Consider the following 19759-nt stretch of genomic DNA (forward strand, 5'->3'; position numbering starts at 1 on the left):
TTTCTCTCCTTGTGATAATTTGTTCAGAATGATGGTTTACAGCTGCATCCATGTCCCTGCACAGGACATGAACTCATCCTTTTTTGTGGCTGCATAGTATTCCATGGTATATATGTGCCATATTTTCTTAATACAGTCTATCATTGATGGGCATTTGGGTTGGTTCCAAGTCTTTGCTATTGTGAAGAGTGCCACAATAAACATACATATGCATGTGTCTTTATAGTAGCATGATTTATAATCCTTTGGGTATATACCCAGTAATGGGATCGCTGGATCAAATGGTATTTCTGGTTCTAGATCCTTGAGTAATCGTCACACTGTCTTTCACAATGGTTGAACTAATTTACACGCCCACCAACAGCGTAAAAGCATTCCTATTTCTCCACATCCTCTCCAGCATCTGTTGTTTCCTGACTTTTTAATGATCATCATTCTAATTGGTATGAGATGGTATCTCACTGTGGTTTGATTTGCATTTCTCTGATGACCAGTGATGATGAGCATTTTTTCATGTGTCTGTTGGCTGCATAAATGGCTTCTTTTGATAAGTGTCTCTTCATATCGTTTGCCCACTTTGTGATGGGGTTGTTTTGTCTTGTAAATTTAAGAGCTTCTGCACAGCAAAAGAAACTACCATCAGAGTGAACAGGCAACCCATAGAATGGGAGAAAATTTTTTCACTCTACCCATCTGACAAAGGGCTAGTATCCAGAATCTACAAAGAACTATTTGGGGTTTTGGCAACGACTGTGTTCCTTTACACGTGGCTACAGCAAGCCCCTCTTCCACAGGTTTGGTTCGTACCTGGTTCTAGAAACAGCTCCCTCCTCTGTTCTCTGAGGGCTAGGGGTGGTAAATTCTTCCTGTTGTGACTAGTCCTTGGGTATTTTACCACCTTTTGTTAGTTTCTTTGTGCTGCCCACACTTTTATAAATAGACCCTTCAATAAATTCTTTTCAATTACCCCTTGAGTCTGCATCTGTCTCTGTAGAAACAACACACACCTATTTCATCGAATTTTTAAATATTGCTAGAAATTCCAGCCTATGGACTTATTCTCCTTTTATATTATGTTTATAAAATTAAGGCTTGGGAAGTTGAAACATTGCTCAATGTCATGGACTAAATAGATGTCGAACCAGGGCTAAGAATCAGGACTTAGAGGTCCTCACTCCTTGAACAGCCATCTCCTTATGCACAAGAGTATCTGGAAAGATGCTTTGCTATTGTGTGGTATGTTCATCATTATCCAAAAAGAAATATCAATAAGAAAGAAACTGTTTATTTTGGAAACACTGAGTCTGTAAGTGAACTGAATAATTTAAAAAGTGATGAGGTAATACATATGTTAACTAGTTTGACTGAGCCATTCCACAAGTATACATATTTTAGAACATGTTGTACATAAGTATATACAATTTTATTTGCCAATAAAAAAAAAACTTAAATTTTAAAAAGTGATGTGAATATTGTGGAGGTCCTTTTGTATTTTGTCATTTTCTGAGATTTTTGGATGAGAAGTGGAAAATTTATTAGCATGTATTTACATATTCATGAAAGAATATATTTTACACATAAAACGAATTGACTTTTAAATGCTTCTTTTCAGGTCCTTAATGGTTTGGATAAGTTATTTTATACCTATATTAATATTAATATGAAAGAAAAAATATTTGATTTGTAGAGATGTTTTACTGAATGTAGAAAAATCTCATATAATTTAGGATTAATAGGTATTTTGAAAGAATTCAGCACATTAATAAAACATTGATCAAATAAGTAAGGCCTTGGATTTTGACAAAGCACTGACAATGCCCCTCATAATAACCTATAGACAAGATGGAGAAATATGGCTTAGGTTAGGCAAAACGGAGGTTCGAATTAATTATTGGGCAGTGAAATATAAGGGATGAATTCAATAGAATGGATTGTTGTTACGAAAAATAATTAGCTGGAACTCTTATGTAGTGAGCCTCACCCTTGGCTGTACAGTGGAATCACCTGGGGAGCTTAAAAAATAACAATGCCTGGATCCTACCCTGATTTAATCATATTGTAGCCTGGGCAATGTGAGCTTTAAAAACTTTCTGTTGATTTTGATATGTAACCAAAACGGAATGGGAGAAGAAATCAAAGATAGATTTCTGGTATGACAACATCTACAGTATGCCCTGAACAGGTGTGTGTGTGTGTGTGTGTGTGCGCGTGCGTGTGTGTATGTGTGCGCACACACGAGCATTCACACACACGTGCACGTACATGCACAAAGCATTCTAGACACAAACAATAGCATAAGAAAAGACATGGGGACTATGATGTATGCGGGGCCCACAGCTGAATCTTATTATTAGAGAGTAACTATGTGGCCAATATTAAAACTTAAGAGGTAGGTTTAATCTTAGGTTCTTGTATTTTATACTGAGGACAATAAGAAGTCACTAACATTTTATCTGAAATGCATTTTAAAAGTGCTCCCTGTGCTGCAGTATGGAGAAATGGTTTGGAAGTAGATCTCACGACATGCAAGAAAACCATTTATGGCATTTTAGTTTAGGGGTATTGGTGGCCTGGATTAAAGTGGTGATAGCAGTGATAGAGAAAAGCAAATGTACTCACAATATATTTTGAAAAATCTGGTGACTGCTGTGGTTTGAATGTGTCCCTCAAAGTTTGTGTGCTGAAAACTTAATCCCCACTGTAACAATGTTGGGAGGTAGAAGCCAATTAGTGGTGATTAGGTTGTGATGGCAGAGCACTCATGAATGGATTAATGTCATTATCACAGAAATGAGTTGGTTATCTCGAGAGTAGGTTTGTTACAAAATCTAGTTTGGCCCCTCTTGCTCTTCTTCTCACCCTCTTTTGCCATTCCACCTTCTGCCATTAGAGGATAGGGCATGAAGGCTCTCACCAGGTGCTGTCACCATGCTCTTGGACTTCCTAGCCTCAAGAATCATGAGCCAAATACATTTCTGTTTGTTATAAATTACCCAGTCTGTGATTTTCTGTTAAAGCAATGCAAAGCAGACTAAGACAGTGACGGAGTGCATATGAGGTAAAATACTGGAAAGAGTCAGCAATGACAAATATTCTTTCCAGAGTATCAAACTTCTTATGCTATAATCTAGCACTTCCTGATAAGAAAATCTGGGAGATTCACTATCTCAAAACATATTTAGCCAAAAATCAGGGAATGGTGTTTATTACAGTTAAATTGTACTCTTAGCTTTTGAACGCTATTGGTTAGAAATAAAAAGTTACAAATTAACCTTGTCATAATTGACCCTTATACATCATCTTGAGATGAGTGTTTTCATGTACAATAAAAAATTATTGCAGGTGCACAAATGATGTATGCATTTAAAATCTACCTCAATTAATTATATGAAGAAAAGAAAGATGTACTTTGTCAAATTTTAAAATAAAACTAATGTATGTGTTTCATTTTGCTTTCAAAATGTCAATGACAGCTCTCTTTAAGGAACACAGTGGTGAGAAAACACAACACTTCAAAACGCCACTGAGAAGTGCTTCGTAGAAATGGCAAATTTAAGAGCAGAGTATTTGACAAGGTTCTGGAAATCCTAAAGGAAAAATTTCCAAATATAATATCAAAGTGAGAAGTGAATCTGAGAGATGGATGTTGTCATAATTTTCAATGGCAACTCAGCTCCCTCAATAGATTCTTTTTGAGCATTTGAAAAGAAAAAAAATAATGGTTATAGTTAGAAAATGAAAATAGTACATTTAATTCTCCTGGCTCAATATACAGTAAAGGTGGTATGGATACACCCCTAACCTAATTGAATCGTTGACTTATCTAGGCTGCACAACTCATTACAATACATTGAGGTATTCACATCAATGGGGCTAATTTGTATATAAATATATAATTCCATATAAATTGTAGGTTATAGCCTACATGGAGATAATAGTCATGGGATTATCTGTATTTTCACATATTGTTTTATTTCTTATTTCAGTTCAACTAGATGAATATGTTTTTTTGTCATCCTTGAGGGATACATTAAACTCATTTTCTCAATATCATGTCCTTTCAGTTGTATAATTCTATGCCCAAAATACTGTATCAGCCATTGGTTTTCCATGAGAATATTACGGCAGGTAAAAACCAAAACTATTGACTCTTAGGTAGATTTATCTGGTGATGATTTCACTGGTGATGCTCTCCCAGTTAATATCAATTTTTGGAAAGGTATCTTACTATAGCTCATATGTGTGTGTGTGTGTCACAGAGAGAGAAAGATGTGAAATTTGCTGAAAAATTTCTCCATCAAAACTAGAAAGAAGATTCTGAGATGGTAAAAATGTACTAAAACAGCTAACAGAGAGGATTTTAAATGTTCCTACCACAAATAAATGATAAACATATGAGGTGATGATTATGATAATTAGCCTGAATTGATCATTTCACAATATATACCTGTATTGAAACACTGTACCCCATAACAGTATCCCATAAAGCATTCCAATATTGTATTCCATAAATATATACAATTATTATTTGTCAATTAAAAGTAAAAGTTAAAAAGTATCAAAAGTTAGAGTCATTTTAATGCAAAAAAAAAAACCCAATGGTTCCCTCTACTGAAATCCACTGTGTTTCCAGAAACCAAGTCCTAAGGTAAACTGTTAAAATATGAACTAAGCAGGTGTTTCTGCACACTGTTAATGATTAATGGTCACTACCTTTGATGAAAAATTTCCAATGAGTACAATTTGTGAAAAATGTACATGTAATGGAATTGTATTATGCAAATTCAGTGTATATATCCTTTCTGAGCTTATTTTAACTGTATATATCTTTATGTTTCTCTCCTTGGGGAATATTATGGGAATTAGTCTTTGTGTAAAATTTTAATTTAATTATTTAGGATTATATGCCTGTATGATTACAATAAGACACTGCAGAAGTCAACTGTGGCTTAAGTGTTGGGAGAACAGAGTAACAATACCCAGGGGCCAATGTAGACATTGCTTAGGATGTTGACAATATAGCTTCATTAACCAAATCACATGTAGCATATGTTGTGGTCTAAGAAAGGATCAGAATAAAGTTCTTAGAGCGAAAGGAATATCAGATGCTGCAAAAACTTTAGCAAGTGTAATAGGATCTTGCATAGTTAAGATGCTTCCTTGCTGTCCCTTTGAGTGTCAATAAATATGATGAAGCTCATTTACAGTGAAGAATAAAGGAGGACACAACCATTGGAATTTCTCAAAAGAAAAGGAGGGAAAAAGTTTGAACCGAAGGCATGTTATTGACATTGAAGAGATGGTGAGGTGGACATTGTTGAATTGCATTGATGATGAAATGCTTGACACGAATACATTACACTTGGTGACCCAAAAGTTTTCCTTGCAATTGAAGGTGAGGGTAGGCTTATTTGGGTGTGTACACACCATGGGTATTTCAGTCATCAACAATATATAATTCTTGGGGCCTTAGTATGTGCTGAGCATCTTTCCAGATCCTAGAATGCAACATTGTGTGTGGGAGAGAGGGAGGGAGGGCGTGGGGGGCAGATGCAGAAACACTTTCTTCACTTTGTATTTTCACATGCACCTGAAATTAACCTCTTGGAAAGATTACCTTGTAAATATCTTGGGAAATATCAGGCAATTTTTATAAAAAGAAAATCTATTTAATTCCGCAGGCTTCCTTTCTCTTTCTGTTCTAAAGTAAATATTTTCTCTTTAAAAATAAAGAATAAACAAATTACTAAATAGAAAAGGGGGTATTTTGCTGTATTTTAAAATTTTCTTTCATAGAATAGACCAAAGTTTTAAGCATTCTGTATCGCTTAGTTTCTATTAAATAGGGCTTTTCACTTTTTATTCTATGTTGTAAGAAGCCTTTCAAATATTTTTGGGCAGAAATTTGAGGAATGCACATGAAACATTAAAAACTATGGGCTTAGGAGTCAGAAAAACCAGAGTTTGTATCAGGTTTGTCACTTACTAGCTGTGTGACCATAGGCAAGTTACTAAACCACTTGGAGGTTTATTTTTTTCTTCTATAAACCAATGATATTTTAGAGGATTAAAATGTCTTACAATTGCTCATTTTTATAATCTTTCTCCATTATCATCATTATTGTTACAAATATTATCTTTTGCCAAGGTGAAAATATTAGTAGGAAAAAATCAAAATAAGCAAAATTTGTGCAAGTAAATATAATAATAATAGTTGTATTTAATATCCTAACATACTCTCATACATTATAAAAATAAAAGAACGGCTATATTTAGACAAAGTTTCCACCTTTTCTTCTTGTCTTTTCCTAGTTTGCAAATAAATAGGTAGTTAGGCAGAAAGAATGAAGGTAGAATCCTTGAAATTATACATTAGACAGTATTTAAATAATTGCAAGTCAACTATGTAGAATCTTTCATGATAATTGATTTATCTTCTGTTTTTCAAATAGCTTCCCACAAGCCAGAGGGGTTCTCAGCAAGTCAAAGAAAATTATTTGAAAAAAAAATTACAGACAAGTTCTCTGAAAAAGTACTTGTAGTTGGTATGAGTTTTGGGGAGCTATAGTCATTTCATTGGTGTTTTACTACACATATCTTGAATTACTTCTGCTGAAACAGTGAAGCTTTCATGAAAATCGTGTTGAACTCTTTCAAAAGTCAAAGCTACACACGGGGACCTGTTGTGGGGTGGGGAGAGCGGAGAGGGATAGCATTAGGAGATTTACCTAATGTAAATGACGAGTTAATGGGTGCAGCACAACAACATGGCACATGTATACATATGTTGTGCACATGTACCCTAGAACATAAAGTATGATAAAAAAAGTGAAAGCTAATTTCAGCTATATAATGTTTTCGATATGCAATAAATATATTTTGAAAATTAAGCTTCTACAAAAAATTTTAAGTAATATCACAAAATAAACCAATAAGCCTATTAGTATACAAGTAATCCCTTTTCAGATCCAAGCATTTTTTCTCTTCAAATATTTGAGGTTGTTCACTTCATAACCTGGTTACTATGATTGGAATAATACACTAGAAAGAGTGATAAGAAATTATTTTTATCATTACTCATCTCAATTTTGGAGCATGTGAAAAGGTACTTTGTTGTATGTAGTATAACATATGTTATTCACGTTCAAATGTGACAGATGTCACACATGAATTTAAAAAATCAGATTTCCCACTACTGGGCATCTACTCAAAGGAAAAGAAGTCATTATATCAAAAAGACACCTGCACATGAATGTTTATTGCAACACAATTGCAAAGATATGGAACCCATCTAAGTTCCCATTGACCAAGGAGTAGATAAAGAAAATGTGTTACACATATATCATAGAAAGCTGCTTATTAAAAAAATGAAATAATGTCTTATGTAACAACTTGGATGGAGCTGGAGGCCATTATTCCAAGTGAAGAAACTCAGGAATGGAAAACCAAATATCATACGTTCTCACTTACAAGTGGCAGCTAAGCTATGGGCACATAAAGGATTACAGAGTGGTATAATGGACTATGGAGACTCAGAAGGTGGAGTGTGGAAGACAAGTGTGGGATAAAAACGTACCTATTGGGTATAATGTACACTACTTGGGTGAAGGGGACACTCAAATCTCAGACTTCACTGCTATAATATTCATCCATGTAATCAAAAGCCACTTGTTCCTCAAAAACTATTGACATTAAAAAAATCAAATTTGTTGAATCACAGTGTTTTACACTTAGAAAGTTATACATTCATCTAATTAAGTTCTTTCACTTTATTAATGAGAACATTGGAGAATAAAAGATTGACTTTCTGAAAGACCAACAGCTGATTTCCTTTATTTTAAATCTGAATGAAGAGTAGTTTTGGTTACTAATATAGTGATGAACTGCAAAAATATGCACATTTATGTCATCTGTGCAATTGCAAACCCTCTTCTTATTCATGGGCCTATTTTTTGAATCTATTTATGGACATTATTTCTCTACTTTTGTGGTGATGGTGATGATGGTAAAAATAATGAGACCATAAAGACTGACAGTATAAGGATCAGCTTTACTGATTTCAGTAGATCTCAATTTCTATTAGGATTTCATAACCACTATAAAGATTCAATGACACAATTTTAACATATGTGTCCATTAGACCCACAATGCTCCCCAAATATTCCCATCCTTCTCACCAATTCTGTTGCTACTCAAAGTGTGGTCTGCACTGGGGTGACCTAGGAGCTTGTTAGAAAGCACAATCTCACGTCCTATCCTAAAAGTACTGATTCAGAATCTGCATTTTAACAAGATCTCCAGATCAATAGTGAGCGGTAGTTGCTCTAGAGAAACTTTGATGGACTCCTTGTGCCTCTTTGATAAGAAGATAGACTGGTTAATGGGGATTCTCTCAGTATGACTTTAAGGTTATAAATTTCATTACACTTTTTGGTTTTGGGCAGGCACAGACCAACGCAATCCAGACTCTTTTTGTGGCACCTCCAAAATGTTTGCTATTGCTGAGAAGGGAGGAATATTAGACTTTCATATCAGAATGTGGTAACAGTTGTATTGGTTACCATTTCATGGCTGTGTGGTGTACTCCACACTTAGAACAGAGACAGTGCACTTAATAGAAGTGGCTTTGCACTGAATGGCTGTTAAAACTTTTCCAGCAAATGCTACCAGCTAAATTATAAGGGTGAATTAAAGGGTACCCTTTATAAATAGTCACAAAAGGCCTCTGCAGCTGATTATAGTGTGGGTGTAATTTGGAGAAAGGTTTGCTGTTGGCATGAAATTATAGTACTGTTATTGGAATAGAGCCAAGAGCCCAACCATTTCCAGTAGCTGTATCACCACCTGCTAGTATATTTATTCAGATTTGAGTCAGAGGGATGCGTGAAGTCTAATGAGTCATCAAGTCTTCACCTAAAACACGTAATCTACCTATTCTTTTTCAAATGAGACTTGTTTGAGTCAGACCCTTGCTTATGAACTGACCTGAAGTCTTAAATGCTTTTTGCCAAATGAATTGCTTAACACAAATTGCTTAACAGTTTTTGTTCTGAATTAGTCCCAAAATTTTGTCTGGGTCTCAGTTCTCCTGGGAATCCTCACACATGGAGATGAGTCCTGGTTGAGTGTGGTGGCTGTAATCCCAACACTGGGTGGCTGAGGTGGCAGGATTGCTTCAGCCCAAGAGTTCGAGACCTTCCTGGGCAACAAAGCCAGACCCCGTCTCTACAAAAAATTTAAAAGTTAACTGGGTGGGATGGCTTGCGGTGGGAGGATTGCTTAAGCCCCGGAGGTAGAGGCTGCAGCCTTGGCTGCTAGTTTGATTCTCCAGCCAAATATTTCTAGCACTAAGCCAGCCTGAGAGTCGTTGGTCTTAATTTCCTTTGACTCAGAATGACCCAGAAAATGCATCTTATCATTGCTTTCATTAACAAGTTGCTTGTCACTATGATCTGCTATGCCTTGGGGACAGTTAGCTAGGAAGTAGTTCCCTCTTGCTAGGACTACCTTTCCTGCTAAATAGCCTTCCCATGCCCTTCCCATGCCCTGTCTGATTTGGACAGGGATTTTGAAAGTATATGTGTGTGTGTGTGTTTATGAAACTCTTATGTATCTTCTATAATACTAATAATAGCTACATTTATGGAGAACGTACTGTGTACAAGGCATTGTATTAGCATATGTATATGTACATGATCTCATTTCATTCTTACTATAACAATGATGTAGGTACTAGTATTATTTGTTTTACAGGTAGGGAGACTGAGGCACAGAAATGTTAAGTGCCTTGATCAAGGCCATAAAGCTAAAAAGGTGGGGCCAATATTCCATTCAATCCCAGACAGCAGAGATCCTAATTTCTACCGTAATTGCAGATTAGTTGATGGTACTCTTGACTTTGGTGGAGGAATCAGGGCAGAGGAATAGAAGAAACCCTGAGAATGGGGACCTCTAATTAGAGACTGGGAGGAAGACAGTCTCTAGCTTTCACAGGGACCTAAAGCTAATAGGGTAATGAAACAAAAGAGAGATAAGCAGTTCCTTCTGTCTTCTCTGGCTAAAAAGCAAGGGGAGCAGAAAGCCAAGGGGACCATGCTAGCAGACCAAATAAGGAGCAAGTCACAGATTCCTCATTCTAAGGAAAAGATGCCAATTCCTAGGCAGGTCCATGTGGCTAGTCAATTACGGTCTCAAGGAGACACATACAAAAAGTTTTACCATTTGTCTGCTTTCTCTGAGCAGGAAACAACCAGACTGACCCAAAGGCAGTTGGATAGACTGCCAGCAGTTAAATGGAAGGATGTGGGCTGATGGAATCAGATCTGAAAAATCCTGTTTCAGTTGTCAATGCCCAGATGGAGGGAGGAAGCTCTTGTGGGCAGAACAGGGTGTGGACGGGTCAGCTGTAATTTCTTGGGGACTGGAGAGAACATAACTCAGCCATTCCTACTCTCTTCCTACTTTATGCAAAATATTTCCAGCTGCGTTCATTAGATTATATAATCTTGAATATTGAGAATAAGATACAATTTCTTAAATTCAGCAATGCACAAAGAATTCTTCATTAAAAGAAATTTGGTATGCTTTTAGAGATGGGAGACACAGCCATAAGAAAATATGTTACTGTAAAAGAAAATGCTTTTAATTAATACTGACATAGTGAGGATTCCTCTGGCATTGAGAACATTTAAGATTAAAGCAAAATGTTGTTGTCTGCCATTTCCTTTTTTCTTTAGATCATTAGCATAGGATTACAAAATTTTAAATCATAAATTTAAAACCCATACCAAACAGCTGTGTCTTCTATTACAAAAGACAATGCACTCATACATATGTATTATGCACTTAATTAAAACTGTTGGATTTTCATTTTTAAAAGTTCTGATGATGTCCTGAATTTTTATAGTGATTTAGATCTCCGGCCTGTCATCAGTTTGCATATTTTGGGTGGAAAAGGAGGGTTTTGGTGAGATAAGCACTCCAAAGTTTATATAATGGGAAGAACATGGCCTAAAATTAGCCTTACCACGGGGTTAAAATTCACTATGTGTATTAATTCCTTGTACTTATCAAAGGGTTATTTTCTCCCTTAATTTTTAAAATTATAAGTGACATGTATTTGTTTTAGAAATATGAAGAAAAATATAAACAGAAAAGTTAAAATTATCTATAATCTTATTCTACTGAATTGAACTTTACAACTCTATTATGTATTTCTTTTCTATAATTTTATTGCATAAAATCTATATATTTTATAGAATTTGAATCACTCCATATTGATAAATATGCATTTTTAAATTTCTACTTTATTTTAAGTGGTCAATATTTTACCATGTTATTAACTTGTCTTCACAAATATGAGTTTTCATGGCTGTATAATAACGATAATAGCTGTAGAATATTTGAGCCTTCCACTTCTATGATGAATGTAATTTGAATTATAGGGGAAGTAAGGATGTGACAGAAATATATTGGAGGAGGAAAGAGAGAGGTGAGAAGTGTAAGATAAATTCTTAGAGGTAAAAGCAAGTAAATTATGTGTGGATATGATTTTTTAAAAGATAAAGAAATAAGAGTATAAGCAGCCAAAAACCATAAAATTTCCATCTGCTTCTAAAATGAGAAACTGGAATTCAAACAGGCAACTGATGATTTTCATTATAAGTTCCTCTAAATTACTTGATTTTTAACCATCTGCATATATGCTTTGGTTTTTTTTTTAAGTATAAATTAACTCTGGTGAAGAGTTAGACTTTAAGATTAACCTCAGAATATCATGCTGGAAGGGGTGCCACTGTGTGTGTGTATGTATGTGTGCGTGTGTGTGTGTGTGCACGCGCGTACACTTACATGGGAAGCAGACGGGGAATACAGTCTATCAGGAATGGCAGAAGAGGGAGTAACCACCCAAGAGCAATGCCCTCTGGGATAGCATAAAGGCTTGGGGGGCTGACAGCAAGGAGCAGAAATGGAGGACAAAAGTCAAGGAGTCGTTACTCTCTATGTCATGGTTTTGCTGTAGGGTAACGTTGCCAAGAAGACCTCATCAAGTGGGATGTAAGATCCCAACAGCAAAGCGCATTGGACCTGGAAAAAGGCCAGTTCTCCCAAATGTGATCATTATGTAGAAAAATAAGGGAGCAGTATTCTGAGCAACATGTCTGTACACCATTGATTGACACATAAGATCCCTTCATTATAAATTTTACAGGGTGCCCAAGTCGTTTTGCCATGGTGTGATTTTGTTAAAATAAATATATAGCTAAAAATAACATTTCCAAGCTGAAATATGTAGAAAGGATAAACAAAAACTTCCAGCTTTCTTGTGGCAAATTGTGAGGTAAAATAAAAATAATCTTAAATGCAGTGCAAAACAGAAGGTATCACACCTTACATCATCTTCATCTCCTTCCTCCCCTTTGTTCTGTTCTAAATGGAGTTGTGTTGTTATTTCCTTTGTTTTCCGTATTTGGAAGTTTAGTTATGACGCTAGAAAATTTGGTGAAGACATCTAATCAATTATTGGACTGTATTTATTAATATTTTGAGGTGTTTACAACGTGCCAGGAATTAGGTTAGCTGCTGTATAGTGGTGAATAAACCACCATCCCTACTCTCATGAAATCAGCCATTTGGTCTAAGGGCAGCGGGGAGCCACAGTAAACAATTCGGTCATGGCAGTAGAAGAACTCTGTGAACAGCTCGGACTAGCTGAAGTTGCTTCCCATAGATATTATAAAATGTTAAAATATAACCATTCCTATGGAAGGAGTAGAGGAAGAATATGTAAAGAAAAAAGAAAGAGAGAACAAAGTGGCTGGGCACAATGTCTCACACCTGTAATCCTAGCATTTTGGGAGCCCAAGGTGGGAGGATAGCCTGAGCCCAGGAGTCCAGACCAACCTGGGCAACATAGTCGGACACTTTCTCTACAAAAAATACAAAAATTAGCCATGAACAGTGGCCTGTGCCTTTAGTCCCGGCTATTCTGGAAGTTGAAATGGGAGGATTGCTTTAGCCCAGGAAGTCAAGGCTGCAGTGAGCCATGATCACGACACTGAACTCCAGCCTGGGTAACAGAGTGAGACCCTGTCTCAAAAAATAAATAAATAAATAAAAATAAAAAATGAAAGAAAGAAAGAAAAAAGAAAGAAAGAAAAAAAGGTAAAATTATTTTTCATTGTTGAAAATTCATTAGAATCCAATATATCTAGTTCTGGGTGTCCAAGTGAATTTGCTTAGAACAGAGATGGTATATTTACTTTCTTCATTAGTTAAGCTTTTTCAATAGAGATTTCTCTTATCTTTCTCTCCTTTTCTCCTCCAGGTAAATGATATTTCCACAATTGTCCCCCTTATCTATCTTTGTTTCTTCTGTCTCCCTCACTCCCTTTCCTAACAGTTTCTCTACCCATTCTTTCTCCTTTTCATTGCTATTTGAATACCTTTTGTTCCTCTTCTCTCCACACTGCTTTACCAAAACTACCAGCCATTAAATGGTTTTAAAATTACATACAGTCGAATTCAGCTTTAGAAGATACATGTTCTGGCCAGGTGTGGTGGCTCATGCCTGTAATCCTAGCACTTTGGGAGGCCGAGGCAGGCGGATCATGAGGTTAGGAGACTGAAACCACCCTGGCTAACATGGTGAAACCCTGTCTCTACTAAAAATACAAAAATTAACTGGGTGTGGTGGCACATGCCTGTATTCCCAGCTACTCGGGAGGCTGAGGCAGGAGAATTGCTTGAACTCGGGAGGCAGAGGTTGAGCCAAGATCGCAACTCGGCTGCATTCCAGCCTGGCAACAGAGTGAGACTCTGTCTCAAAAAAGAAAAACAAAACAAAACAAAAAGATGATCCATGTTCTGCAAACAAATGTACTTCTGCTACCCATTCTGTATTCCCTTTGCTTTCAGCAACACCTCAGTAGGTCATGGTTTTTTACCTAGTAGAGTGACCGAAATCTTCATTCCTTAAAGGTCTAGGTCATTTGTAGTCCTGCCTGGATTGGGTTGTTGTAGTTTCCCATTGACCTTAATCACAGGGCATGGTAATACTAAAAGACACCTGAAGGGATCGTCTGTGTTCCACATATACCCTTCCTTACCTCCACTGTAGAGTAGTAGACTAATTTCATCTTGATAGTCTGAGTCAAGCCAACTGTAACTCCAGCCAATACTGTAACTCCCTTCTTAGCCTCTTGACTTAGACGTAGGAGGAGCACAAAGTGGCCAGGTGGCAATCTCAACTTCCAGTTTAATGGAATCATTGTTGCATCTCCTGGTGACAGCATTCCTCCTTCTGGAACTAAGACCTCTAGGCCAGCAGAACATAATGTTGTGGGAACAGGAAGCAAACATTTTGCTGGTGGGTCACTAGTGGTGATGGTGAGTGATGTCATTTCTATTTCTACCTCTTGATTCCTGGACCCCTAAATTCTGGCTATGGGAGAAACTGTACCATATATTAAGTGCTGATTTGGGGCATACACAGCCTTCTGGAGAACTTTGCCCCAGCCCTGGAAGGTATTGTCACCTAGTTGGCATTGTAATTGTGGCTTCAAAAGGCCATTCCACTTGCTTCAGGATGATAGGGAACATGGTAATACCAGTGAATTCCCTGAGCATCACCCCACTGCCGCACTTCTTTAGCCATAAAGTGAGTGCCTAGGTCAGAGGCACCACTATGTGGAATATCATGATGGTGAATAAGGCATTCCATGAGTCCAAGAATGGTAGCTTTGGCAGAGGCATTGCATGCAGGATAGGCAAACCCATATCTGGAGTAAGTGTCTATTCTGGTGAGGACAAACCGCTGTGCTTTCCATGATAGAAGAGGTCCAATGTAATAAATCTGCCAGTAAGTAGCTGGCAGATCACCTTGAGGAATGATACCATATCAAGGGCCCTGTGTTGGTCTCTGCTGCTGGTAAATTGGGCACTCAGCAGTGGCCATTGCCAGGTCATCTTTGGTGAGTGGAAGTCCATGTTGCTGAGCCCATGAGTAACCTCCATCCCTGCCACTATAGCCACTTTGTTCATGGGCCCATTGGGCGATGACAGGGGTGGCAGGAGAAAGAGGATGAGTGGTGTCCAAAACACAAGTCATCCTATCCACTTGATTCTGAAAATCCTCCTCTGCTGAGGTCATTCTTTGGTGAGCATTTACATGAGATACAAATATCTTCAGTTTTTGACCAAAAAGGCTCTTCAGAGTTTACAAGCTTAGTGTCCCCAGCTTCACCAGGGTCCTCCCATATATCCCCATTCCAAGTTGCAGAGTCTCATTCTTTTCCAGTCAATGCCCTCACTTTAACAGTAGACACCTGGTGAGACTGAGCATGTACGTTTCATTGCAGGTCAGCCACTCACATGAGAAGAGCTCGTGCCTGAGTTTCTGCAATTTCAGTCCTTTGTCTATAGGAGATAAGACTCTCACTCAGGACAGTCTTGAAAGACTTGAGGCTAAGTATGTGCTTCCGGAGCCAGGAGTTAGAATCCCTGAGATCATCCTTTTCTTTTGTCATTTTGTCCAGCGAACTTAGGAGCAATCAATCAACTTCATTATATTCCTTGGTTCTCCACATATGGTCAAAGGTATTATGTACAGAGTCACTAAACTCCTTGCCTCTCATGAGCAGTGAATCAGGAGAATCAAATGCATTTATTCTGCATAACTCTCTAAACAGTTCACACCAAGGGCTATCAGCATTCTCCATATTATAAGGAGTAGAGTCCTTAGCATTTTGGGGAATAATCATATTAAGCAGCCAACTCCAGAAACCCCAAAACCAACTAAAGAAAAGTATTCTTCACATTCTGTTCCTCTAGAACCACTCTTGGTACCAAAATCTGTATACGTCAGCATTCTCTAGAGGGACAGGACTAATAGATGTATATATGAACGGGACAGATGTATGTATGAAAGGGATTTTATTAGGAAGCATTAACTCACATGATCACAAAGTGAAGTCCCACAGTAGGCCGTCCGCAAGCTGAGGAGGAAGGAAGTCAGTCGGGGTCCCAAAACTTTAAAAGTAAGGAAGCCGACAGACTAGCCTTCAGTCTTTAGCTGAAGGCCTGAGAGCCCCCTGGCAAATCACTGGTGTAAGTCCAAGAGTCCAAAAGCTGAAGAACTTGAAGTCTGATATTTGAGGGCAGGAAGCATCTAGCCTGGGAGAAAGATGAGATCTGGAAGACTCAGCAAGTCTGCTCTTCCATCTTCTCCTGTCTGCTTTATTCTAGCCATGCTGGCAGCTGATCAGGTGGTGCCCACCCAGATTGAGGGTGGGTCTGCTTCTCCCAGTTCACTGACTCAAATGTTAATCTCCTTTGGCAACACCCTCACAGACACACCCAGGATCAATACTTTGTATCCTTCAATCCAATCAGGTTGACAGTATTACCATCACACACATCCTTGGGATTTAGCCACTTGTTAACTTTTCCATAGGTCCGTTTTGGGACTGAAAATAATTACTTTGCAAAACATATTCCTAGACTATAGGTAATGGATAGGATACATAATCACAATTACTCTCAGAGATTTCTTTTTATATTTCTATTATCTACTGATTTTGGTTGAATGTCTAAAATTTGGATAATGTTTGGGACGTCTGGTTTGTTTTTTCTTTTCTTCTAGGCATATACTTGAAGGGGTCTATACACTCTCTAACAGAGGTGAACTGTTTTAATGAACCTGGGTGTCAGCATTCCAGGACAATAACAGAAGCCATACTTGCTCAGGCCTGAATCAGTCAAAACAGTGAATAACACAGCTTTTGAACCAGCTGGGTATTTGAGCTTTTCCTAAACACTTGGATAAGAATAATAGTAGGGGAAACGGATATATCTACTGTTCTTAATGTCTTTTGCATGTTTGATGAGCTTAAATTTGGAGTTGGTTTCAGAAGGAAGAATGAGATGAAGTAGAAAGTACTATCCCAGCTGTGGTATAAAACTTTATATCCTAAAAATGGAACACAGAAATAAACGAAAGCAAAACAAACAAATAAAACCCAAAAACTGAACACAGTGTGCCATGAAACTCAGAATGTATCTACAATAGCACAATCATAACACATTTAAAGATATGTAAGTAGTAACTGTAAAATTGAAGAGAACATAAATCTGAAATCATTATTTGCTTGTAAGAAGTATCTACAAAACCAAAATTTATTTCAGTTCTTCTACATTTTGAGATGGCTATAGAAAAATTTCTGAAGGAGCAAGGACTTGAAATATAACAGGTTAGGGTGACAGAAATCAGCCTCCCTATCGTTTTAATTTGTTCATGCCATTTTGCAGAGTTTCTTGTAATGTTGGGATTCTGAAATTCGTATAAGGTCAACTCATTGAATTTTGACATAAAATTTGGAATAGATTCAGGGAGCAAGTAGTGTTAAGATACAACTCTCGTCTGACTTTTTAAATTGTTCATAAATTTGTCAGTATGCCTGTTCATTCATTCAACAAATATTAGCTGAACACTTACTACGTAAAGCATTATTCTAGCAGTTGGGGATATAGTAATGAATAAACAGAAAAAAATGATCCCCACTCTTCTGAATTCTAGTAGGTGGTCATAGACAATAAACAAGGTAAATAATTAGAGTTTACCAGACAGTTTCTATGGAGAAAAATGAACACAGAAGAGAGGTAGTATATAAGGAAGGAGGTAAAATTTTTTGATGATGTGATCTCAAGACTTTATTCAGAAGCTATCACTTAAGTAAAGACCTGAAGAAATTGAGGGAGGGAACCCTAGAGATACCTAAAGGAGGAATTTTTGAGCAAGGGAAGGACTGAGGAGAGATCTGGAGGTGAGAGTGTGACAGCAAGGAAGCCATTGTGGCTGTGGTGGAGAGGCAGGGGAGAGGTCAAAGAGGACTTGTAGATGACAGAACCCTAATGTGTAGGTCCTTTGACGTCAATATGAGGACTTTGGCTTTTACTCTGAATAAGATGCGAAGCTAATGGAGAGTTTACTGAACTATGTGACTTACAATATAAGTATGAAAGACATGTATTATATGACATGGTAACCTTGGGCCAGATGTGATTAAAATTAAAATTAATCAAAAATGAAACATATTAATATTCAGTTCTTCACTACACTAACCACATGTCAACTGGTTAATAGACAAATGTGGCTATTTGCTACAATATTGGGCAGCATGGATATAAAATACATTCATTATTGCAGAAATTTTATGGACAGTGCTATTGTAGACCAATCATATCATTTATTTATTAATTCTACAGAAAGCATGCCCGTAAAAATTGCTAGATATCGTATTAGGCTATATATATATCTCTCTCTCTCGAATGTATATATATTTGATACATATGTATGTATATATCTTGGAAAAAAAGGAAAGAAAGTCAGAAGTTAAAGAAGCTGCCAAGATCACACTTGATATATGAAAAACAACTTGATATATGAAAAGTAAAGGTAGATTAACTGTAGGCAGAAAAAAACAAGTTACTCATAAAAATGAGGCTAATTGCCATAAATATGGAAGATACGGACTTTTCCTTACATATCTTTCAGTCTTGAAAGGAGAATGAGACACAGAATTATAGTCACAGAATTATTACTGAAACATGTTCAGGGTATAAGTTTCAAAGGATAGAGTCAATTATTCAGGCTCCTCAGTTATTCAGGAGGAGAGGAGTTATCCTGAAAATGAGTTGAGAACATGAGTTATTGTCACACAATGAGTAAGTAAGAGTATTTCAGGTGAAGAGATTAGGTTAGTAGAGATAGTAGTACTCCATAACTACCATAATAAACCTTATATCTATGATTCCTTATTTAATTCTTGCTATAATTTTGAGACGGCAGTATTGATACTTCAGGCCTGGGTTAGTGGCTCACATCTGTAATCTCAGTGCTTTGGAGGGTCAAAGCAGGAGGATTGTTTGAGGCCAGGCATTTAAGACTAGTTTGGCAACATAGTGAGACCCTGATTCTACAGTTCTTTTTTTAACAAGCCAGATGTAGTGGTGCATGCCTGTAGTCTTAGGTACTTGGGAGGTTGATGTGGGAGGATCACTTGCGCCCAGGGGTTTGAGGTTACAGTGAGCTATGATGGTGCCACTGCACTCCAGCCTAGGTGACAGAGTAAGAATTTACCTCTTTTTTTTAAAAAAAAAAGTAAGAAATTCAGAAGTTAAAGAAGTTGCAAAAATTACACTTGATATATGAAAAACAACTTGATACATGAAAAGTTAAGGTGGATTAACTGTAGGCAGAAAAAATAAGTTACTCATAAAAATGAAGCTAATTTCAAAAGAAAGTGAAAGAATGGCAGTTTGGACTCCGGGTGTCTGGCTTTAAAGACTGTGATTTCATTTATGTGCTATTTTATATTACTTTTCTAAAAAGGGGTGTTATATATAACAGTAAAAATAAAAAATAATGAGCAAAGGTATATAATCAATTGAACATATGTTCACTCAACAATATGGCCTCAAATTATATAAAGCAACTGACAAGAATGTCAAGAGATAAACCAACAATTAATGTTGAAGATATCAACATATGCTCCTCAGGAAGAGAGAGAATAAAATAGACAGAAAATAAAGTGGAGATTACTAGAAATCTATTCAATTAAAGGTTTGAGTTATTATGTATATAATATATATTCCATAGTCAATAAACAGAATATACTTTATTTAAGCATACGTTGAATATTTACTAAAATAGTTCATTAGAAAATAATGTCATGGAAAGATGCCCCATGTTCATGGATTA

This window comes from Mandrillus leucophaeus, unplaced genomic scaffold (assembly GCF_000951045.1).
Source record: "Mandrillus leucophaeus isolate KB7577 unplaced genomic scaffold, Mleu.le_1.0 Scaffold293, whole genome shotgun sequence".
Taxonomy (NCBI): domain Eukaryota; kingdom Metazoa; phylum Chordata; class Mammalia; order Primates; family Cercopithecidae; genus Mandrillus; species Mandrillus leucophaeus.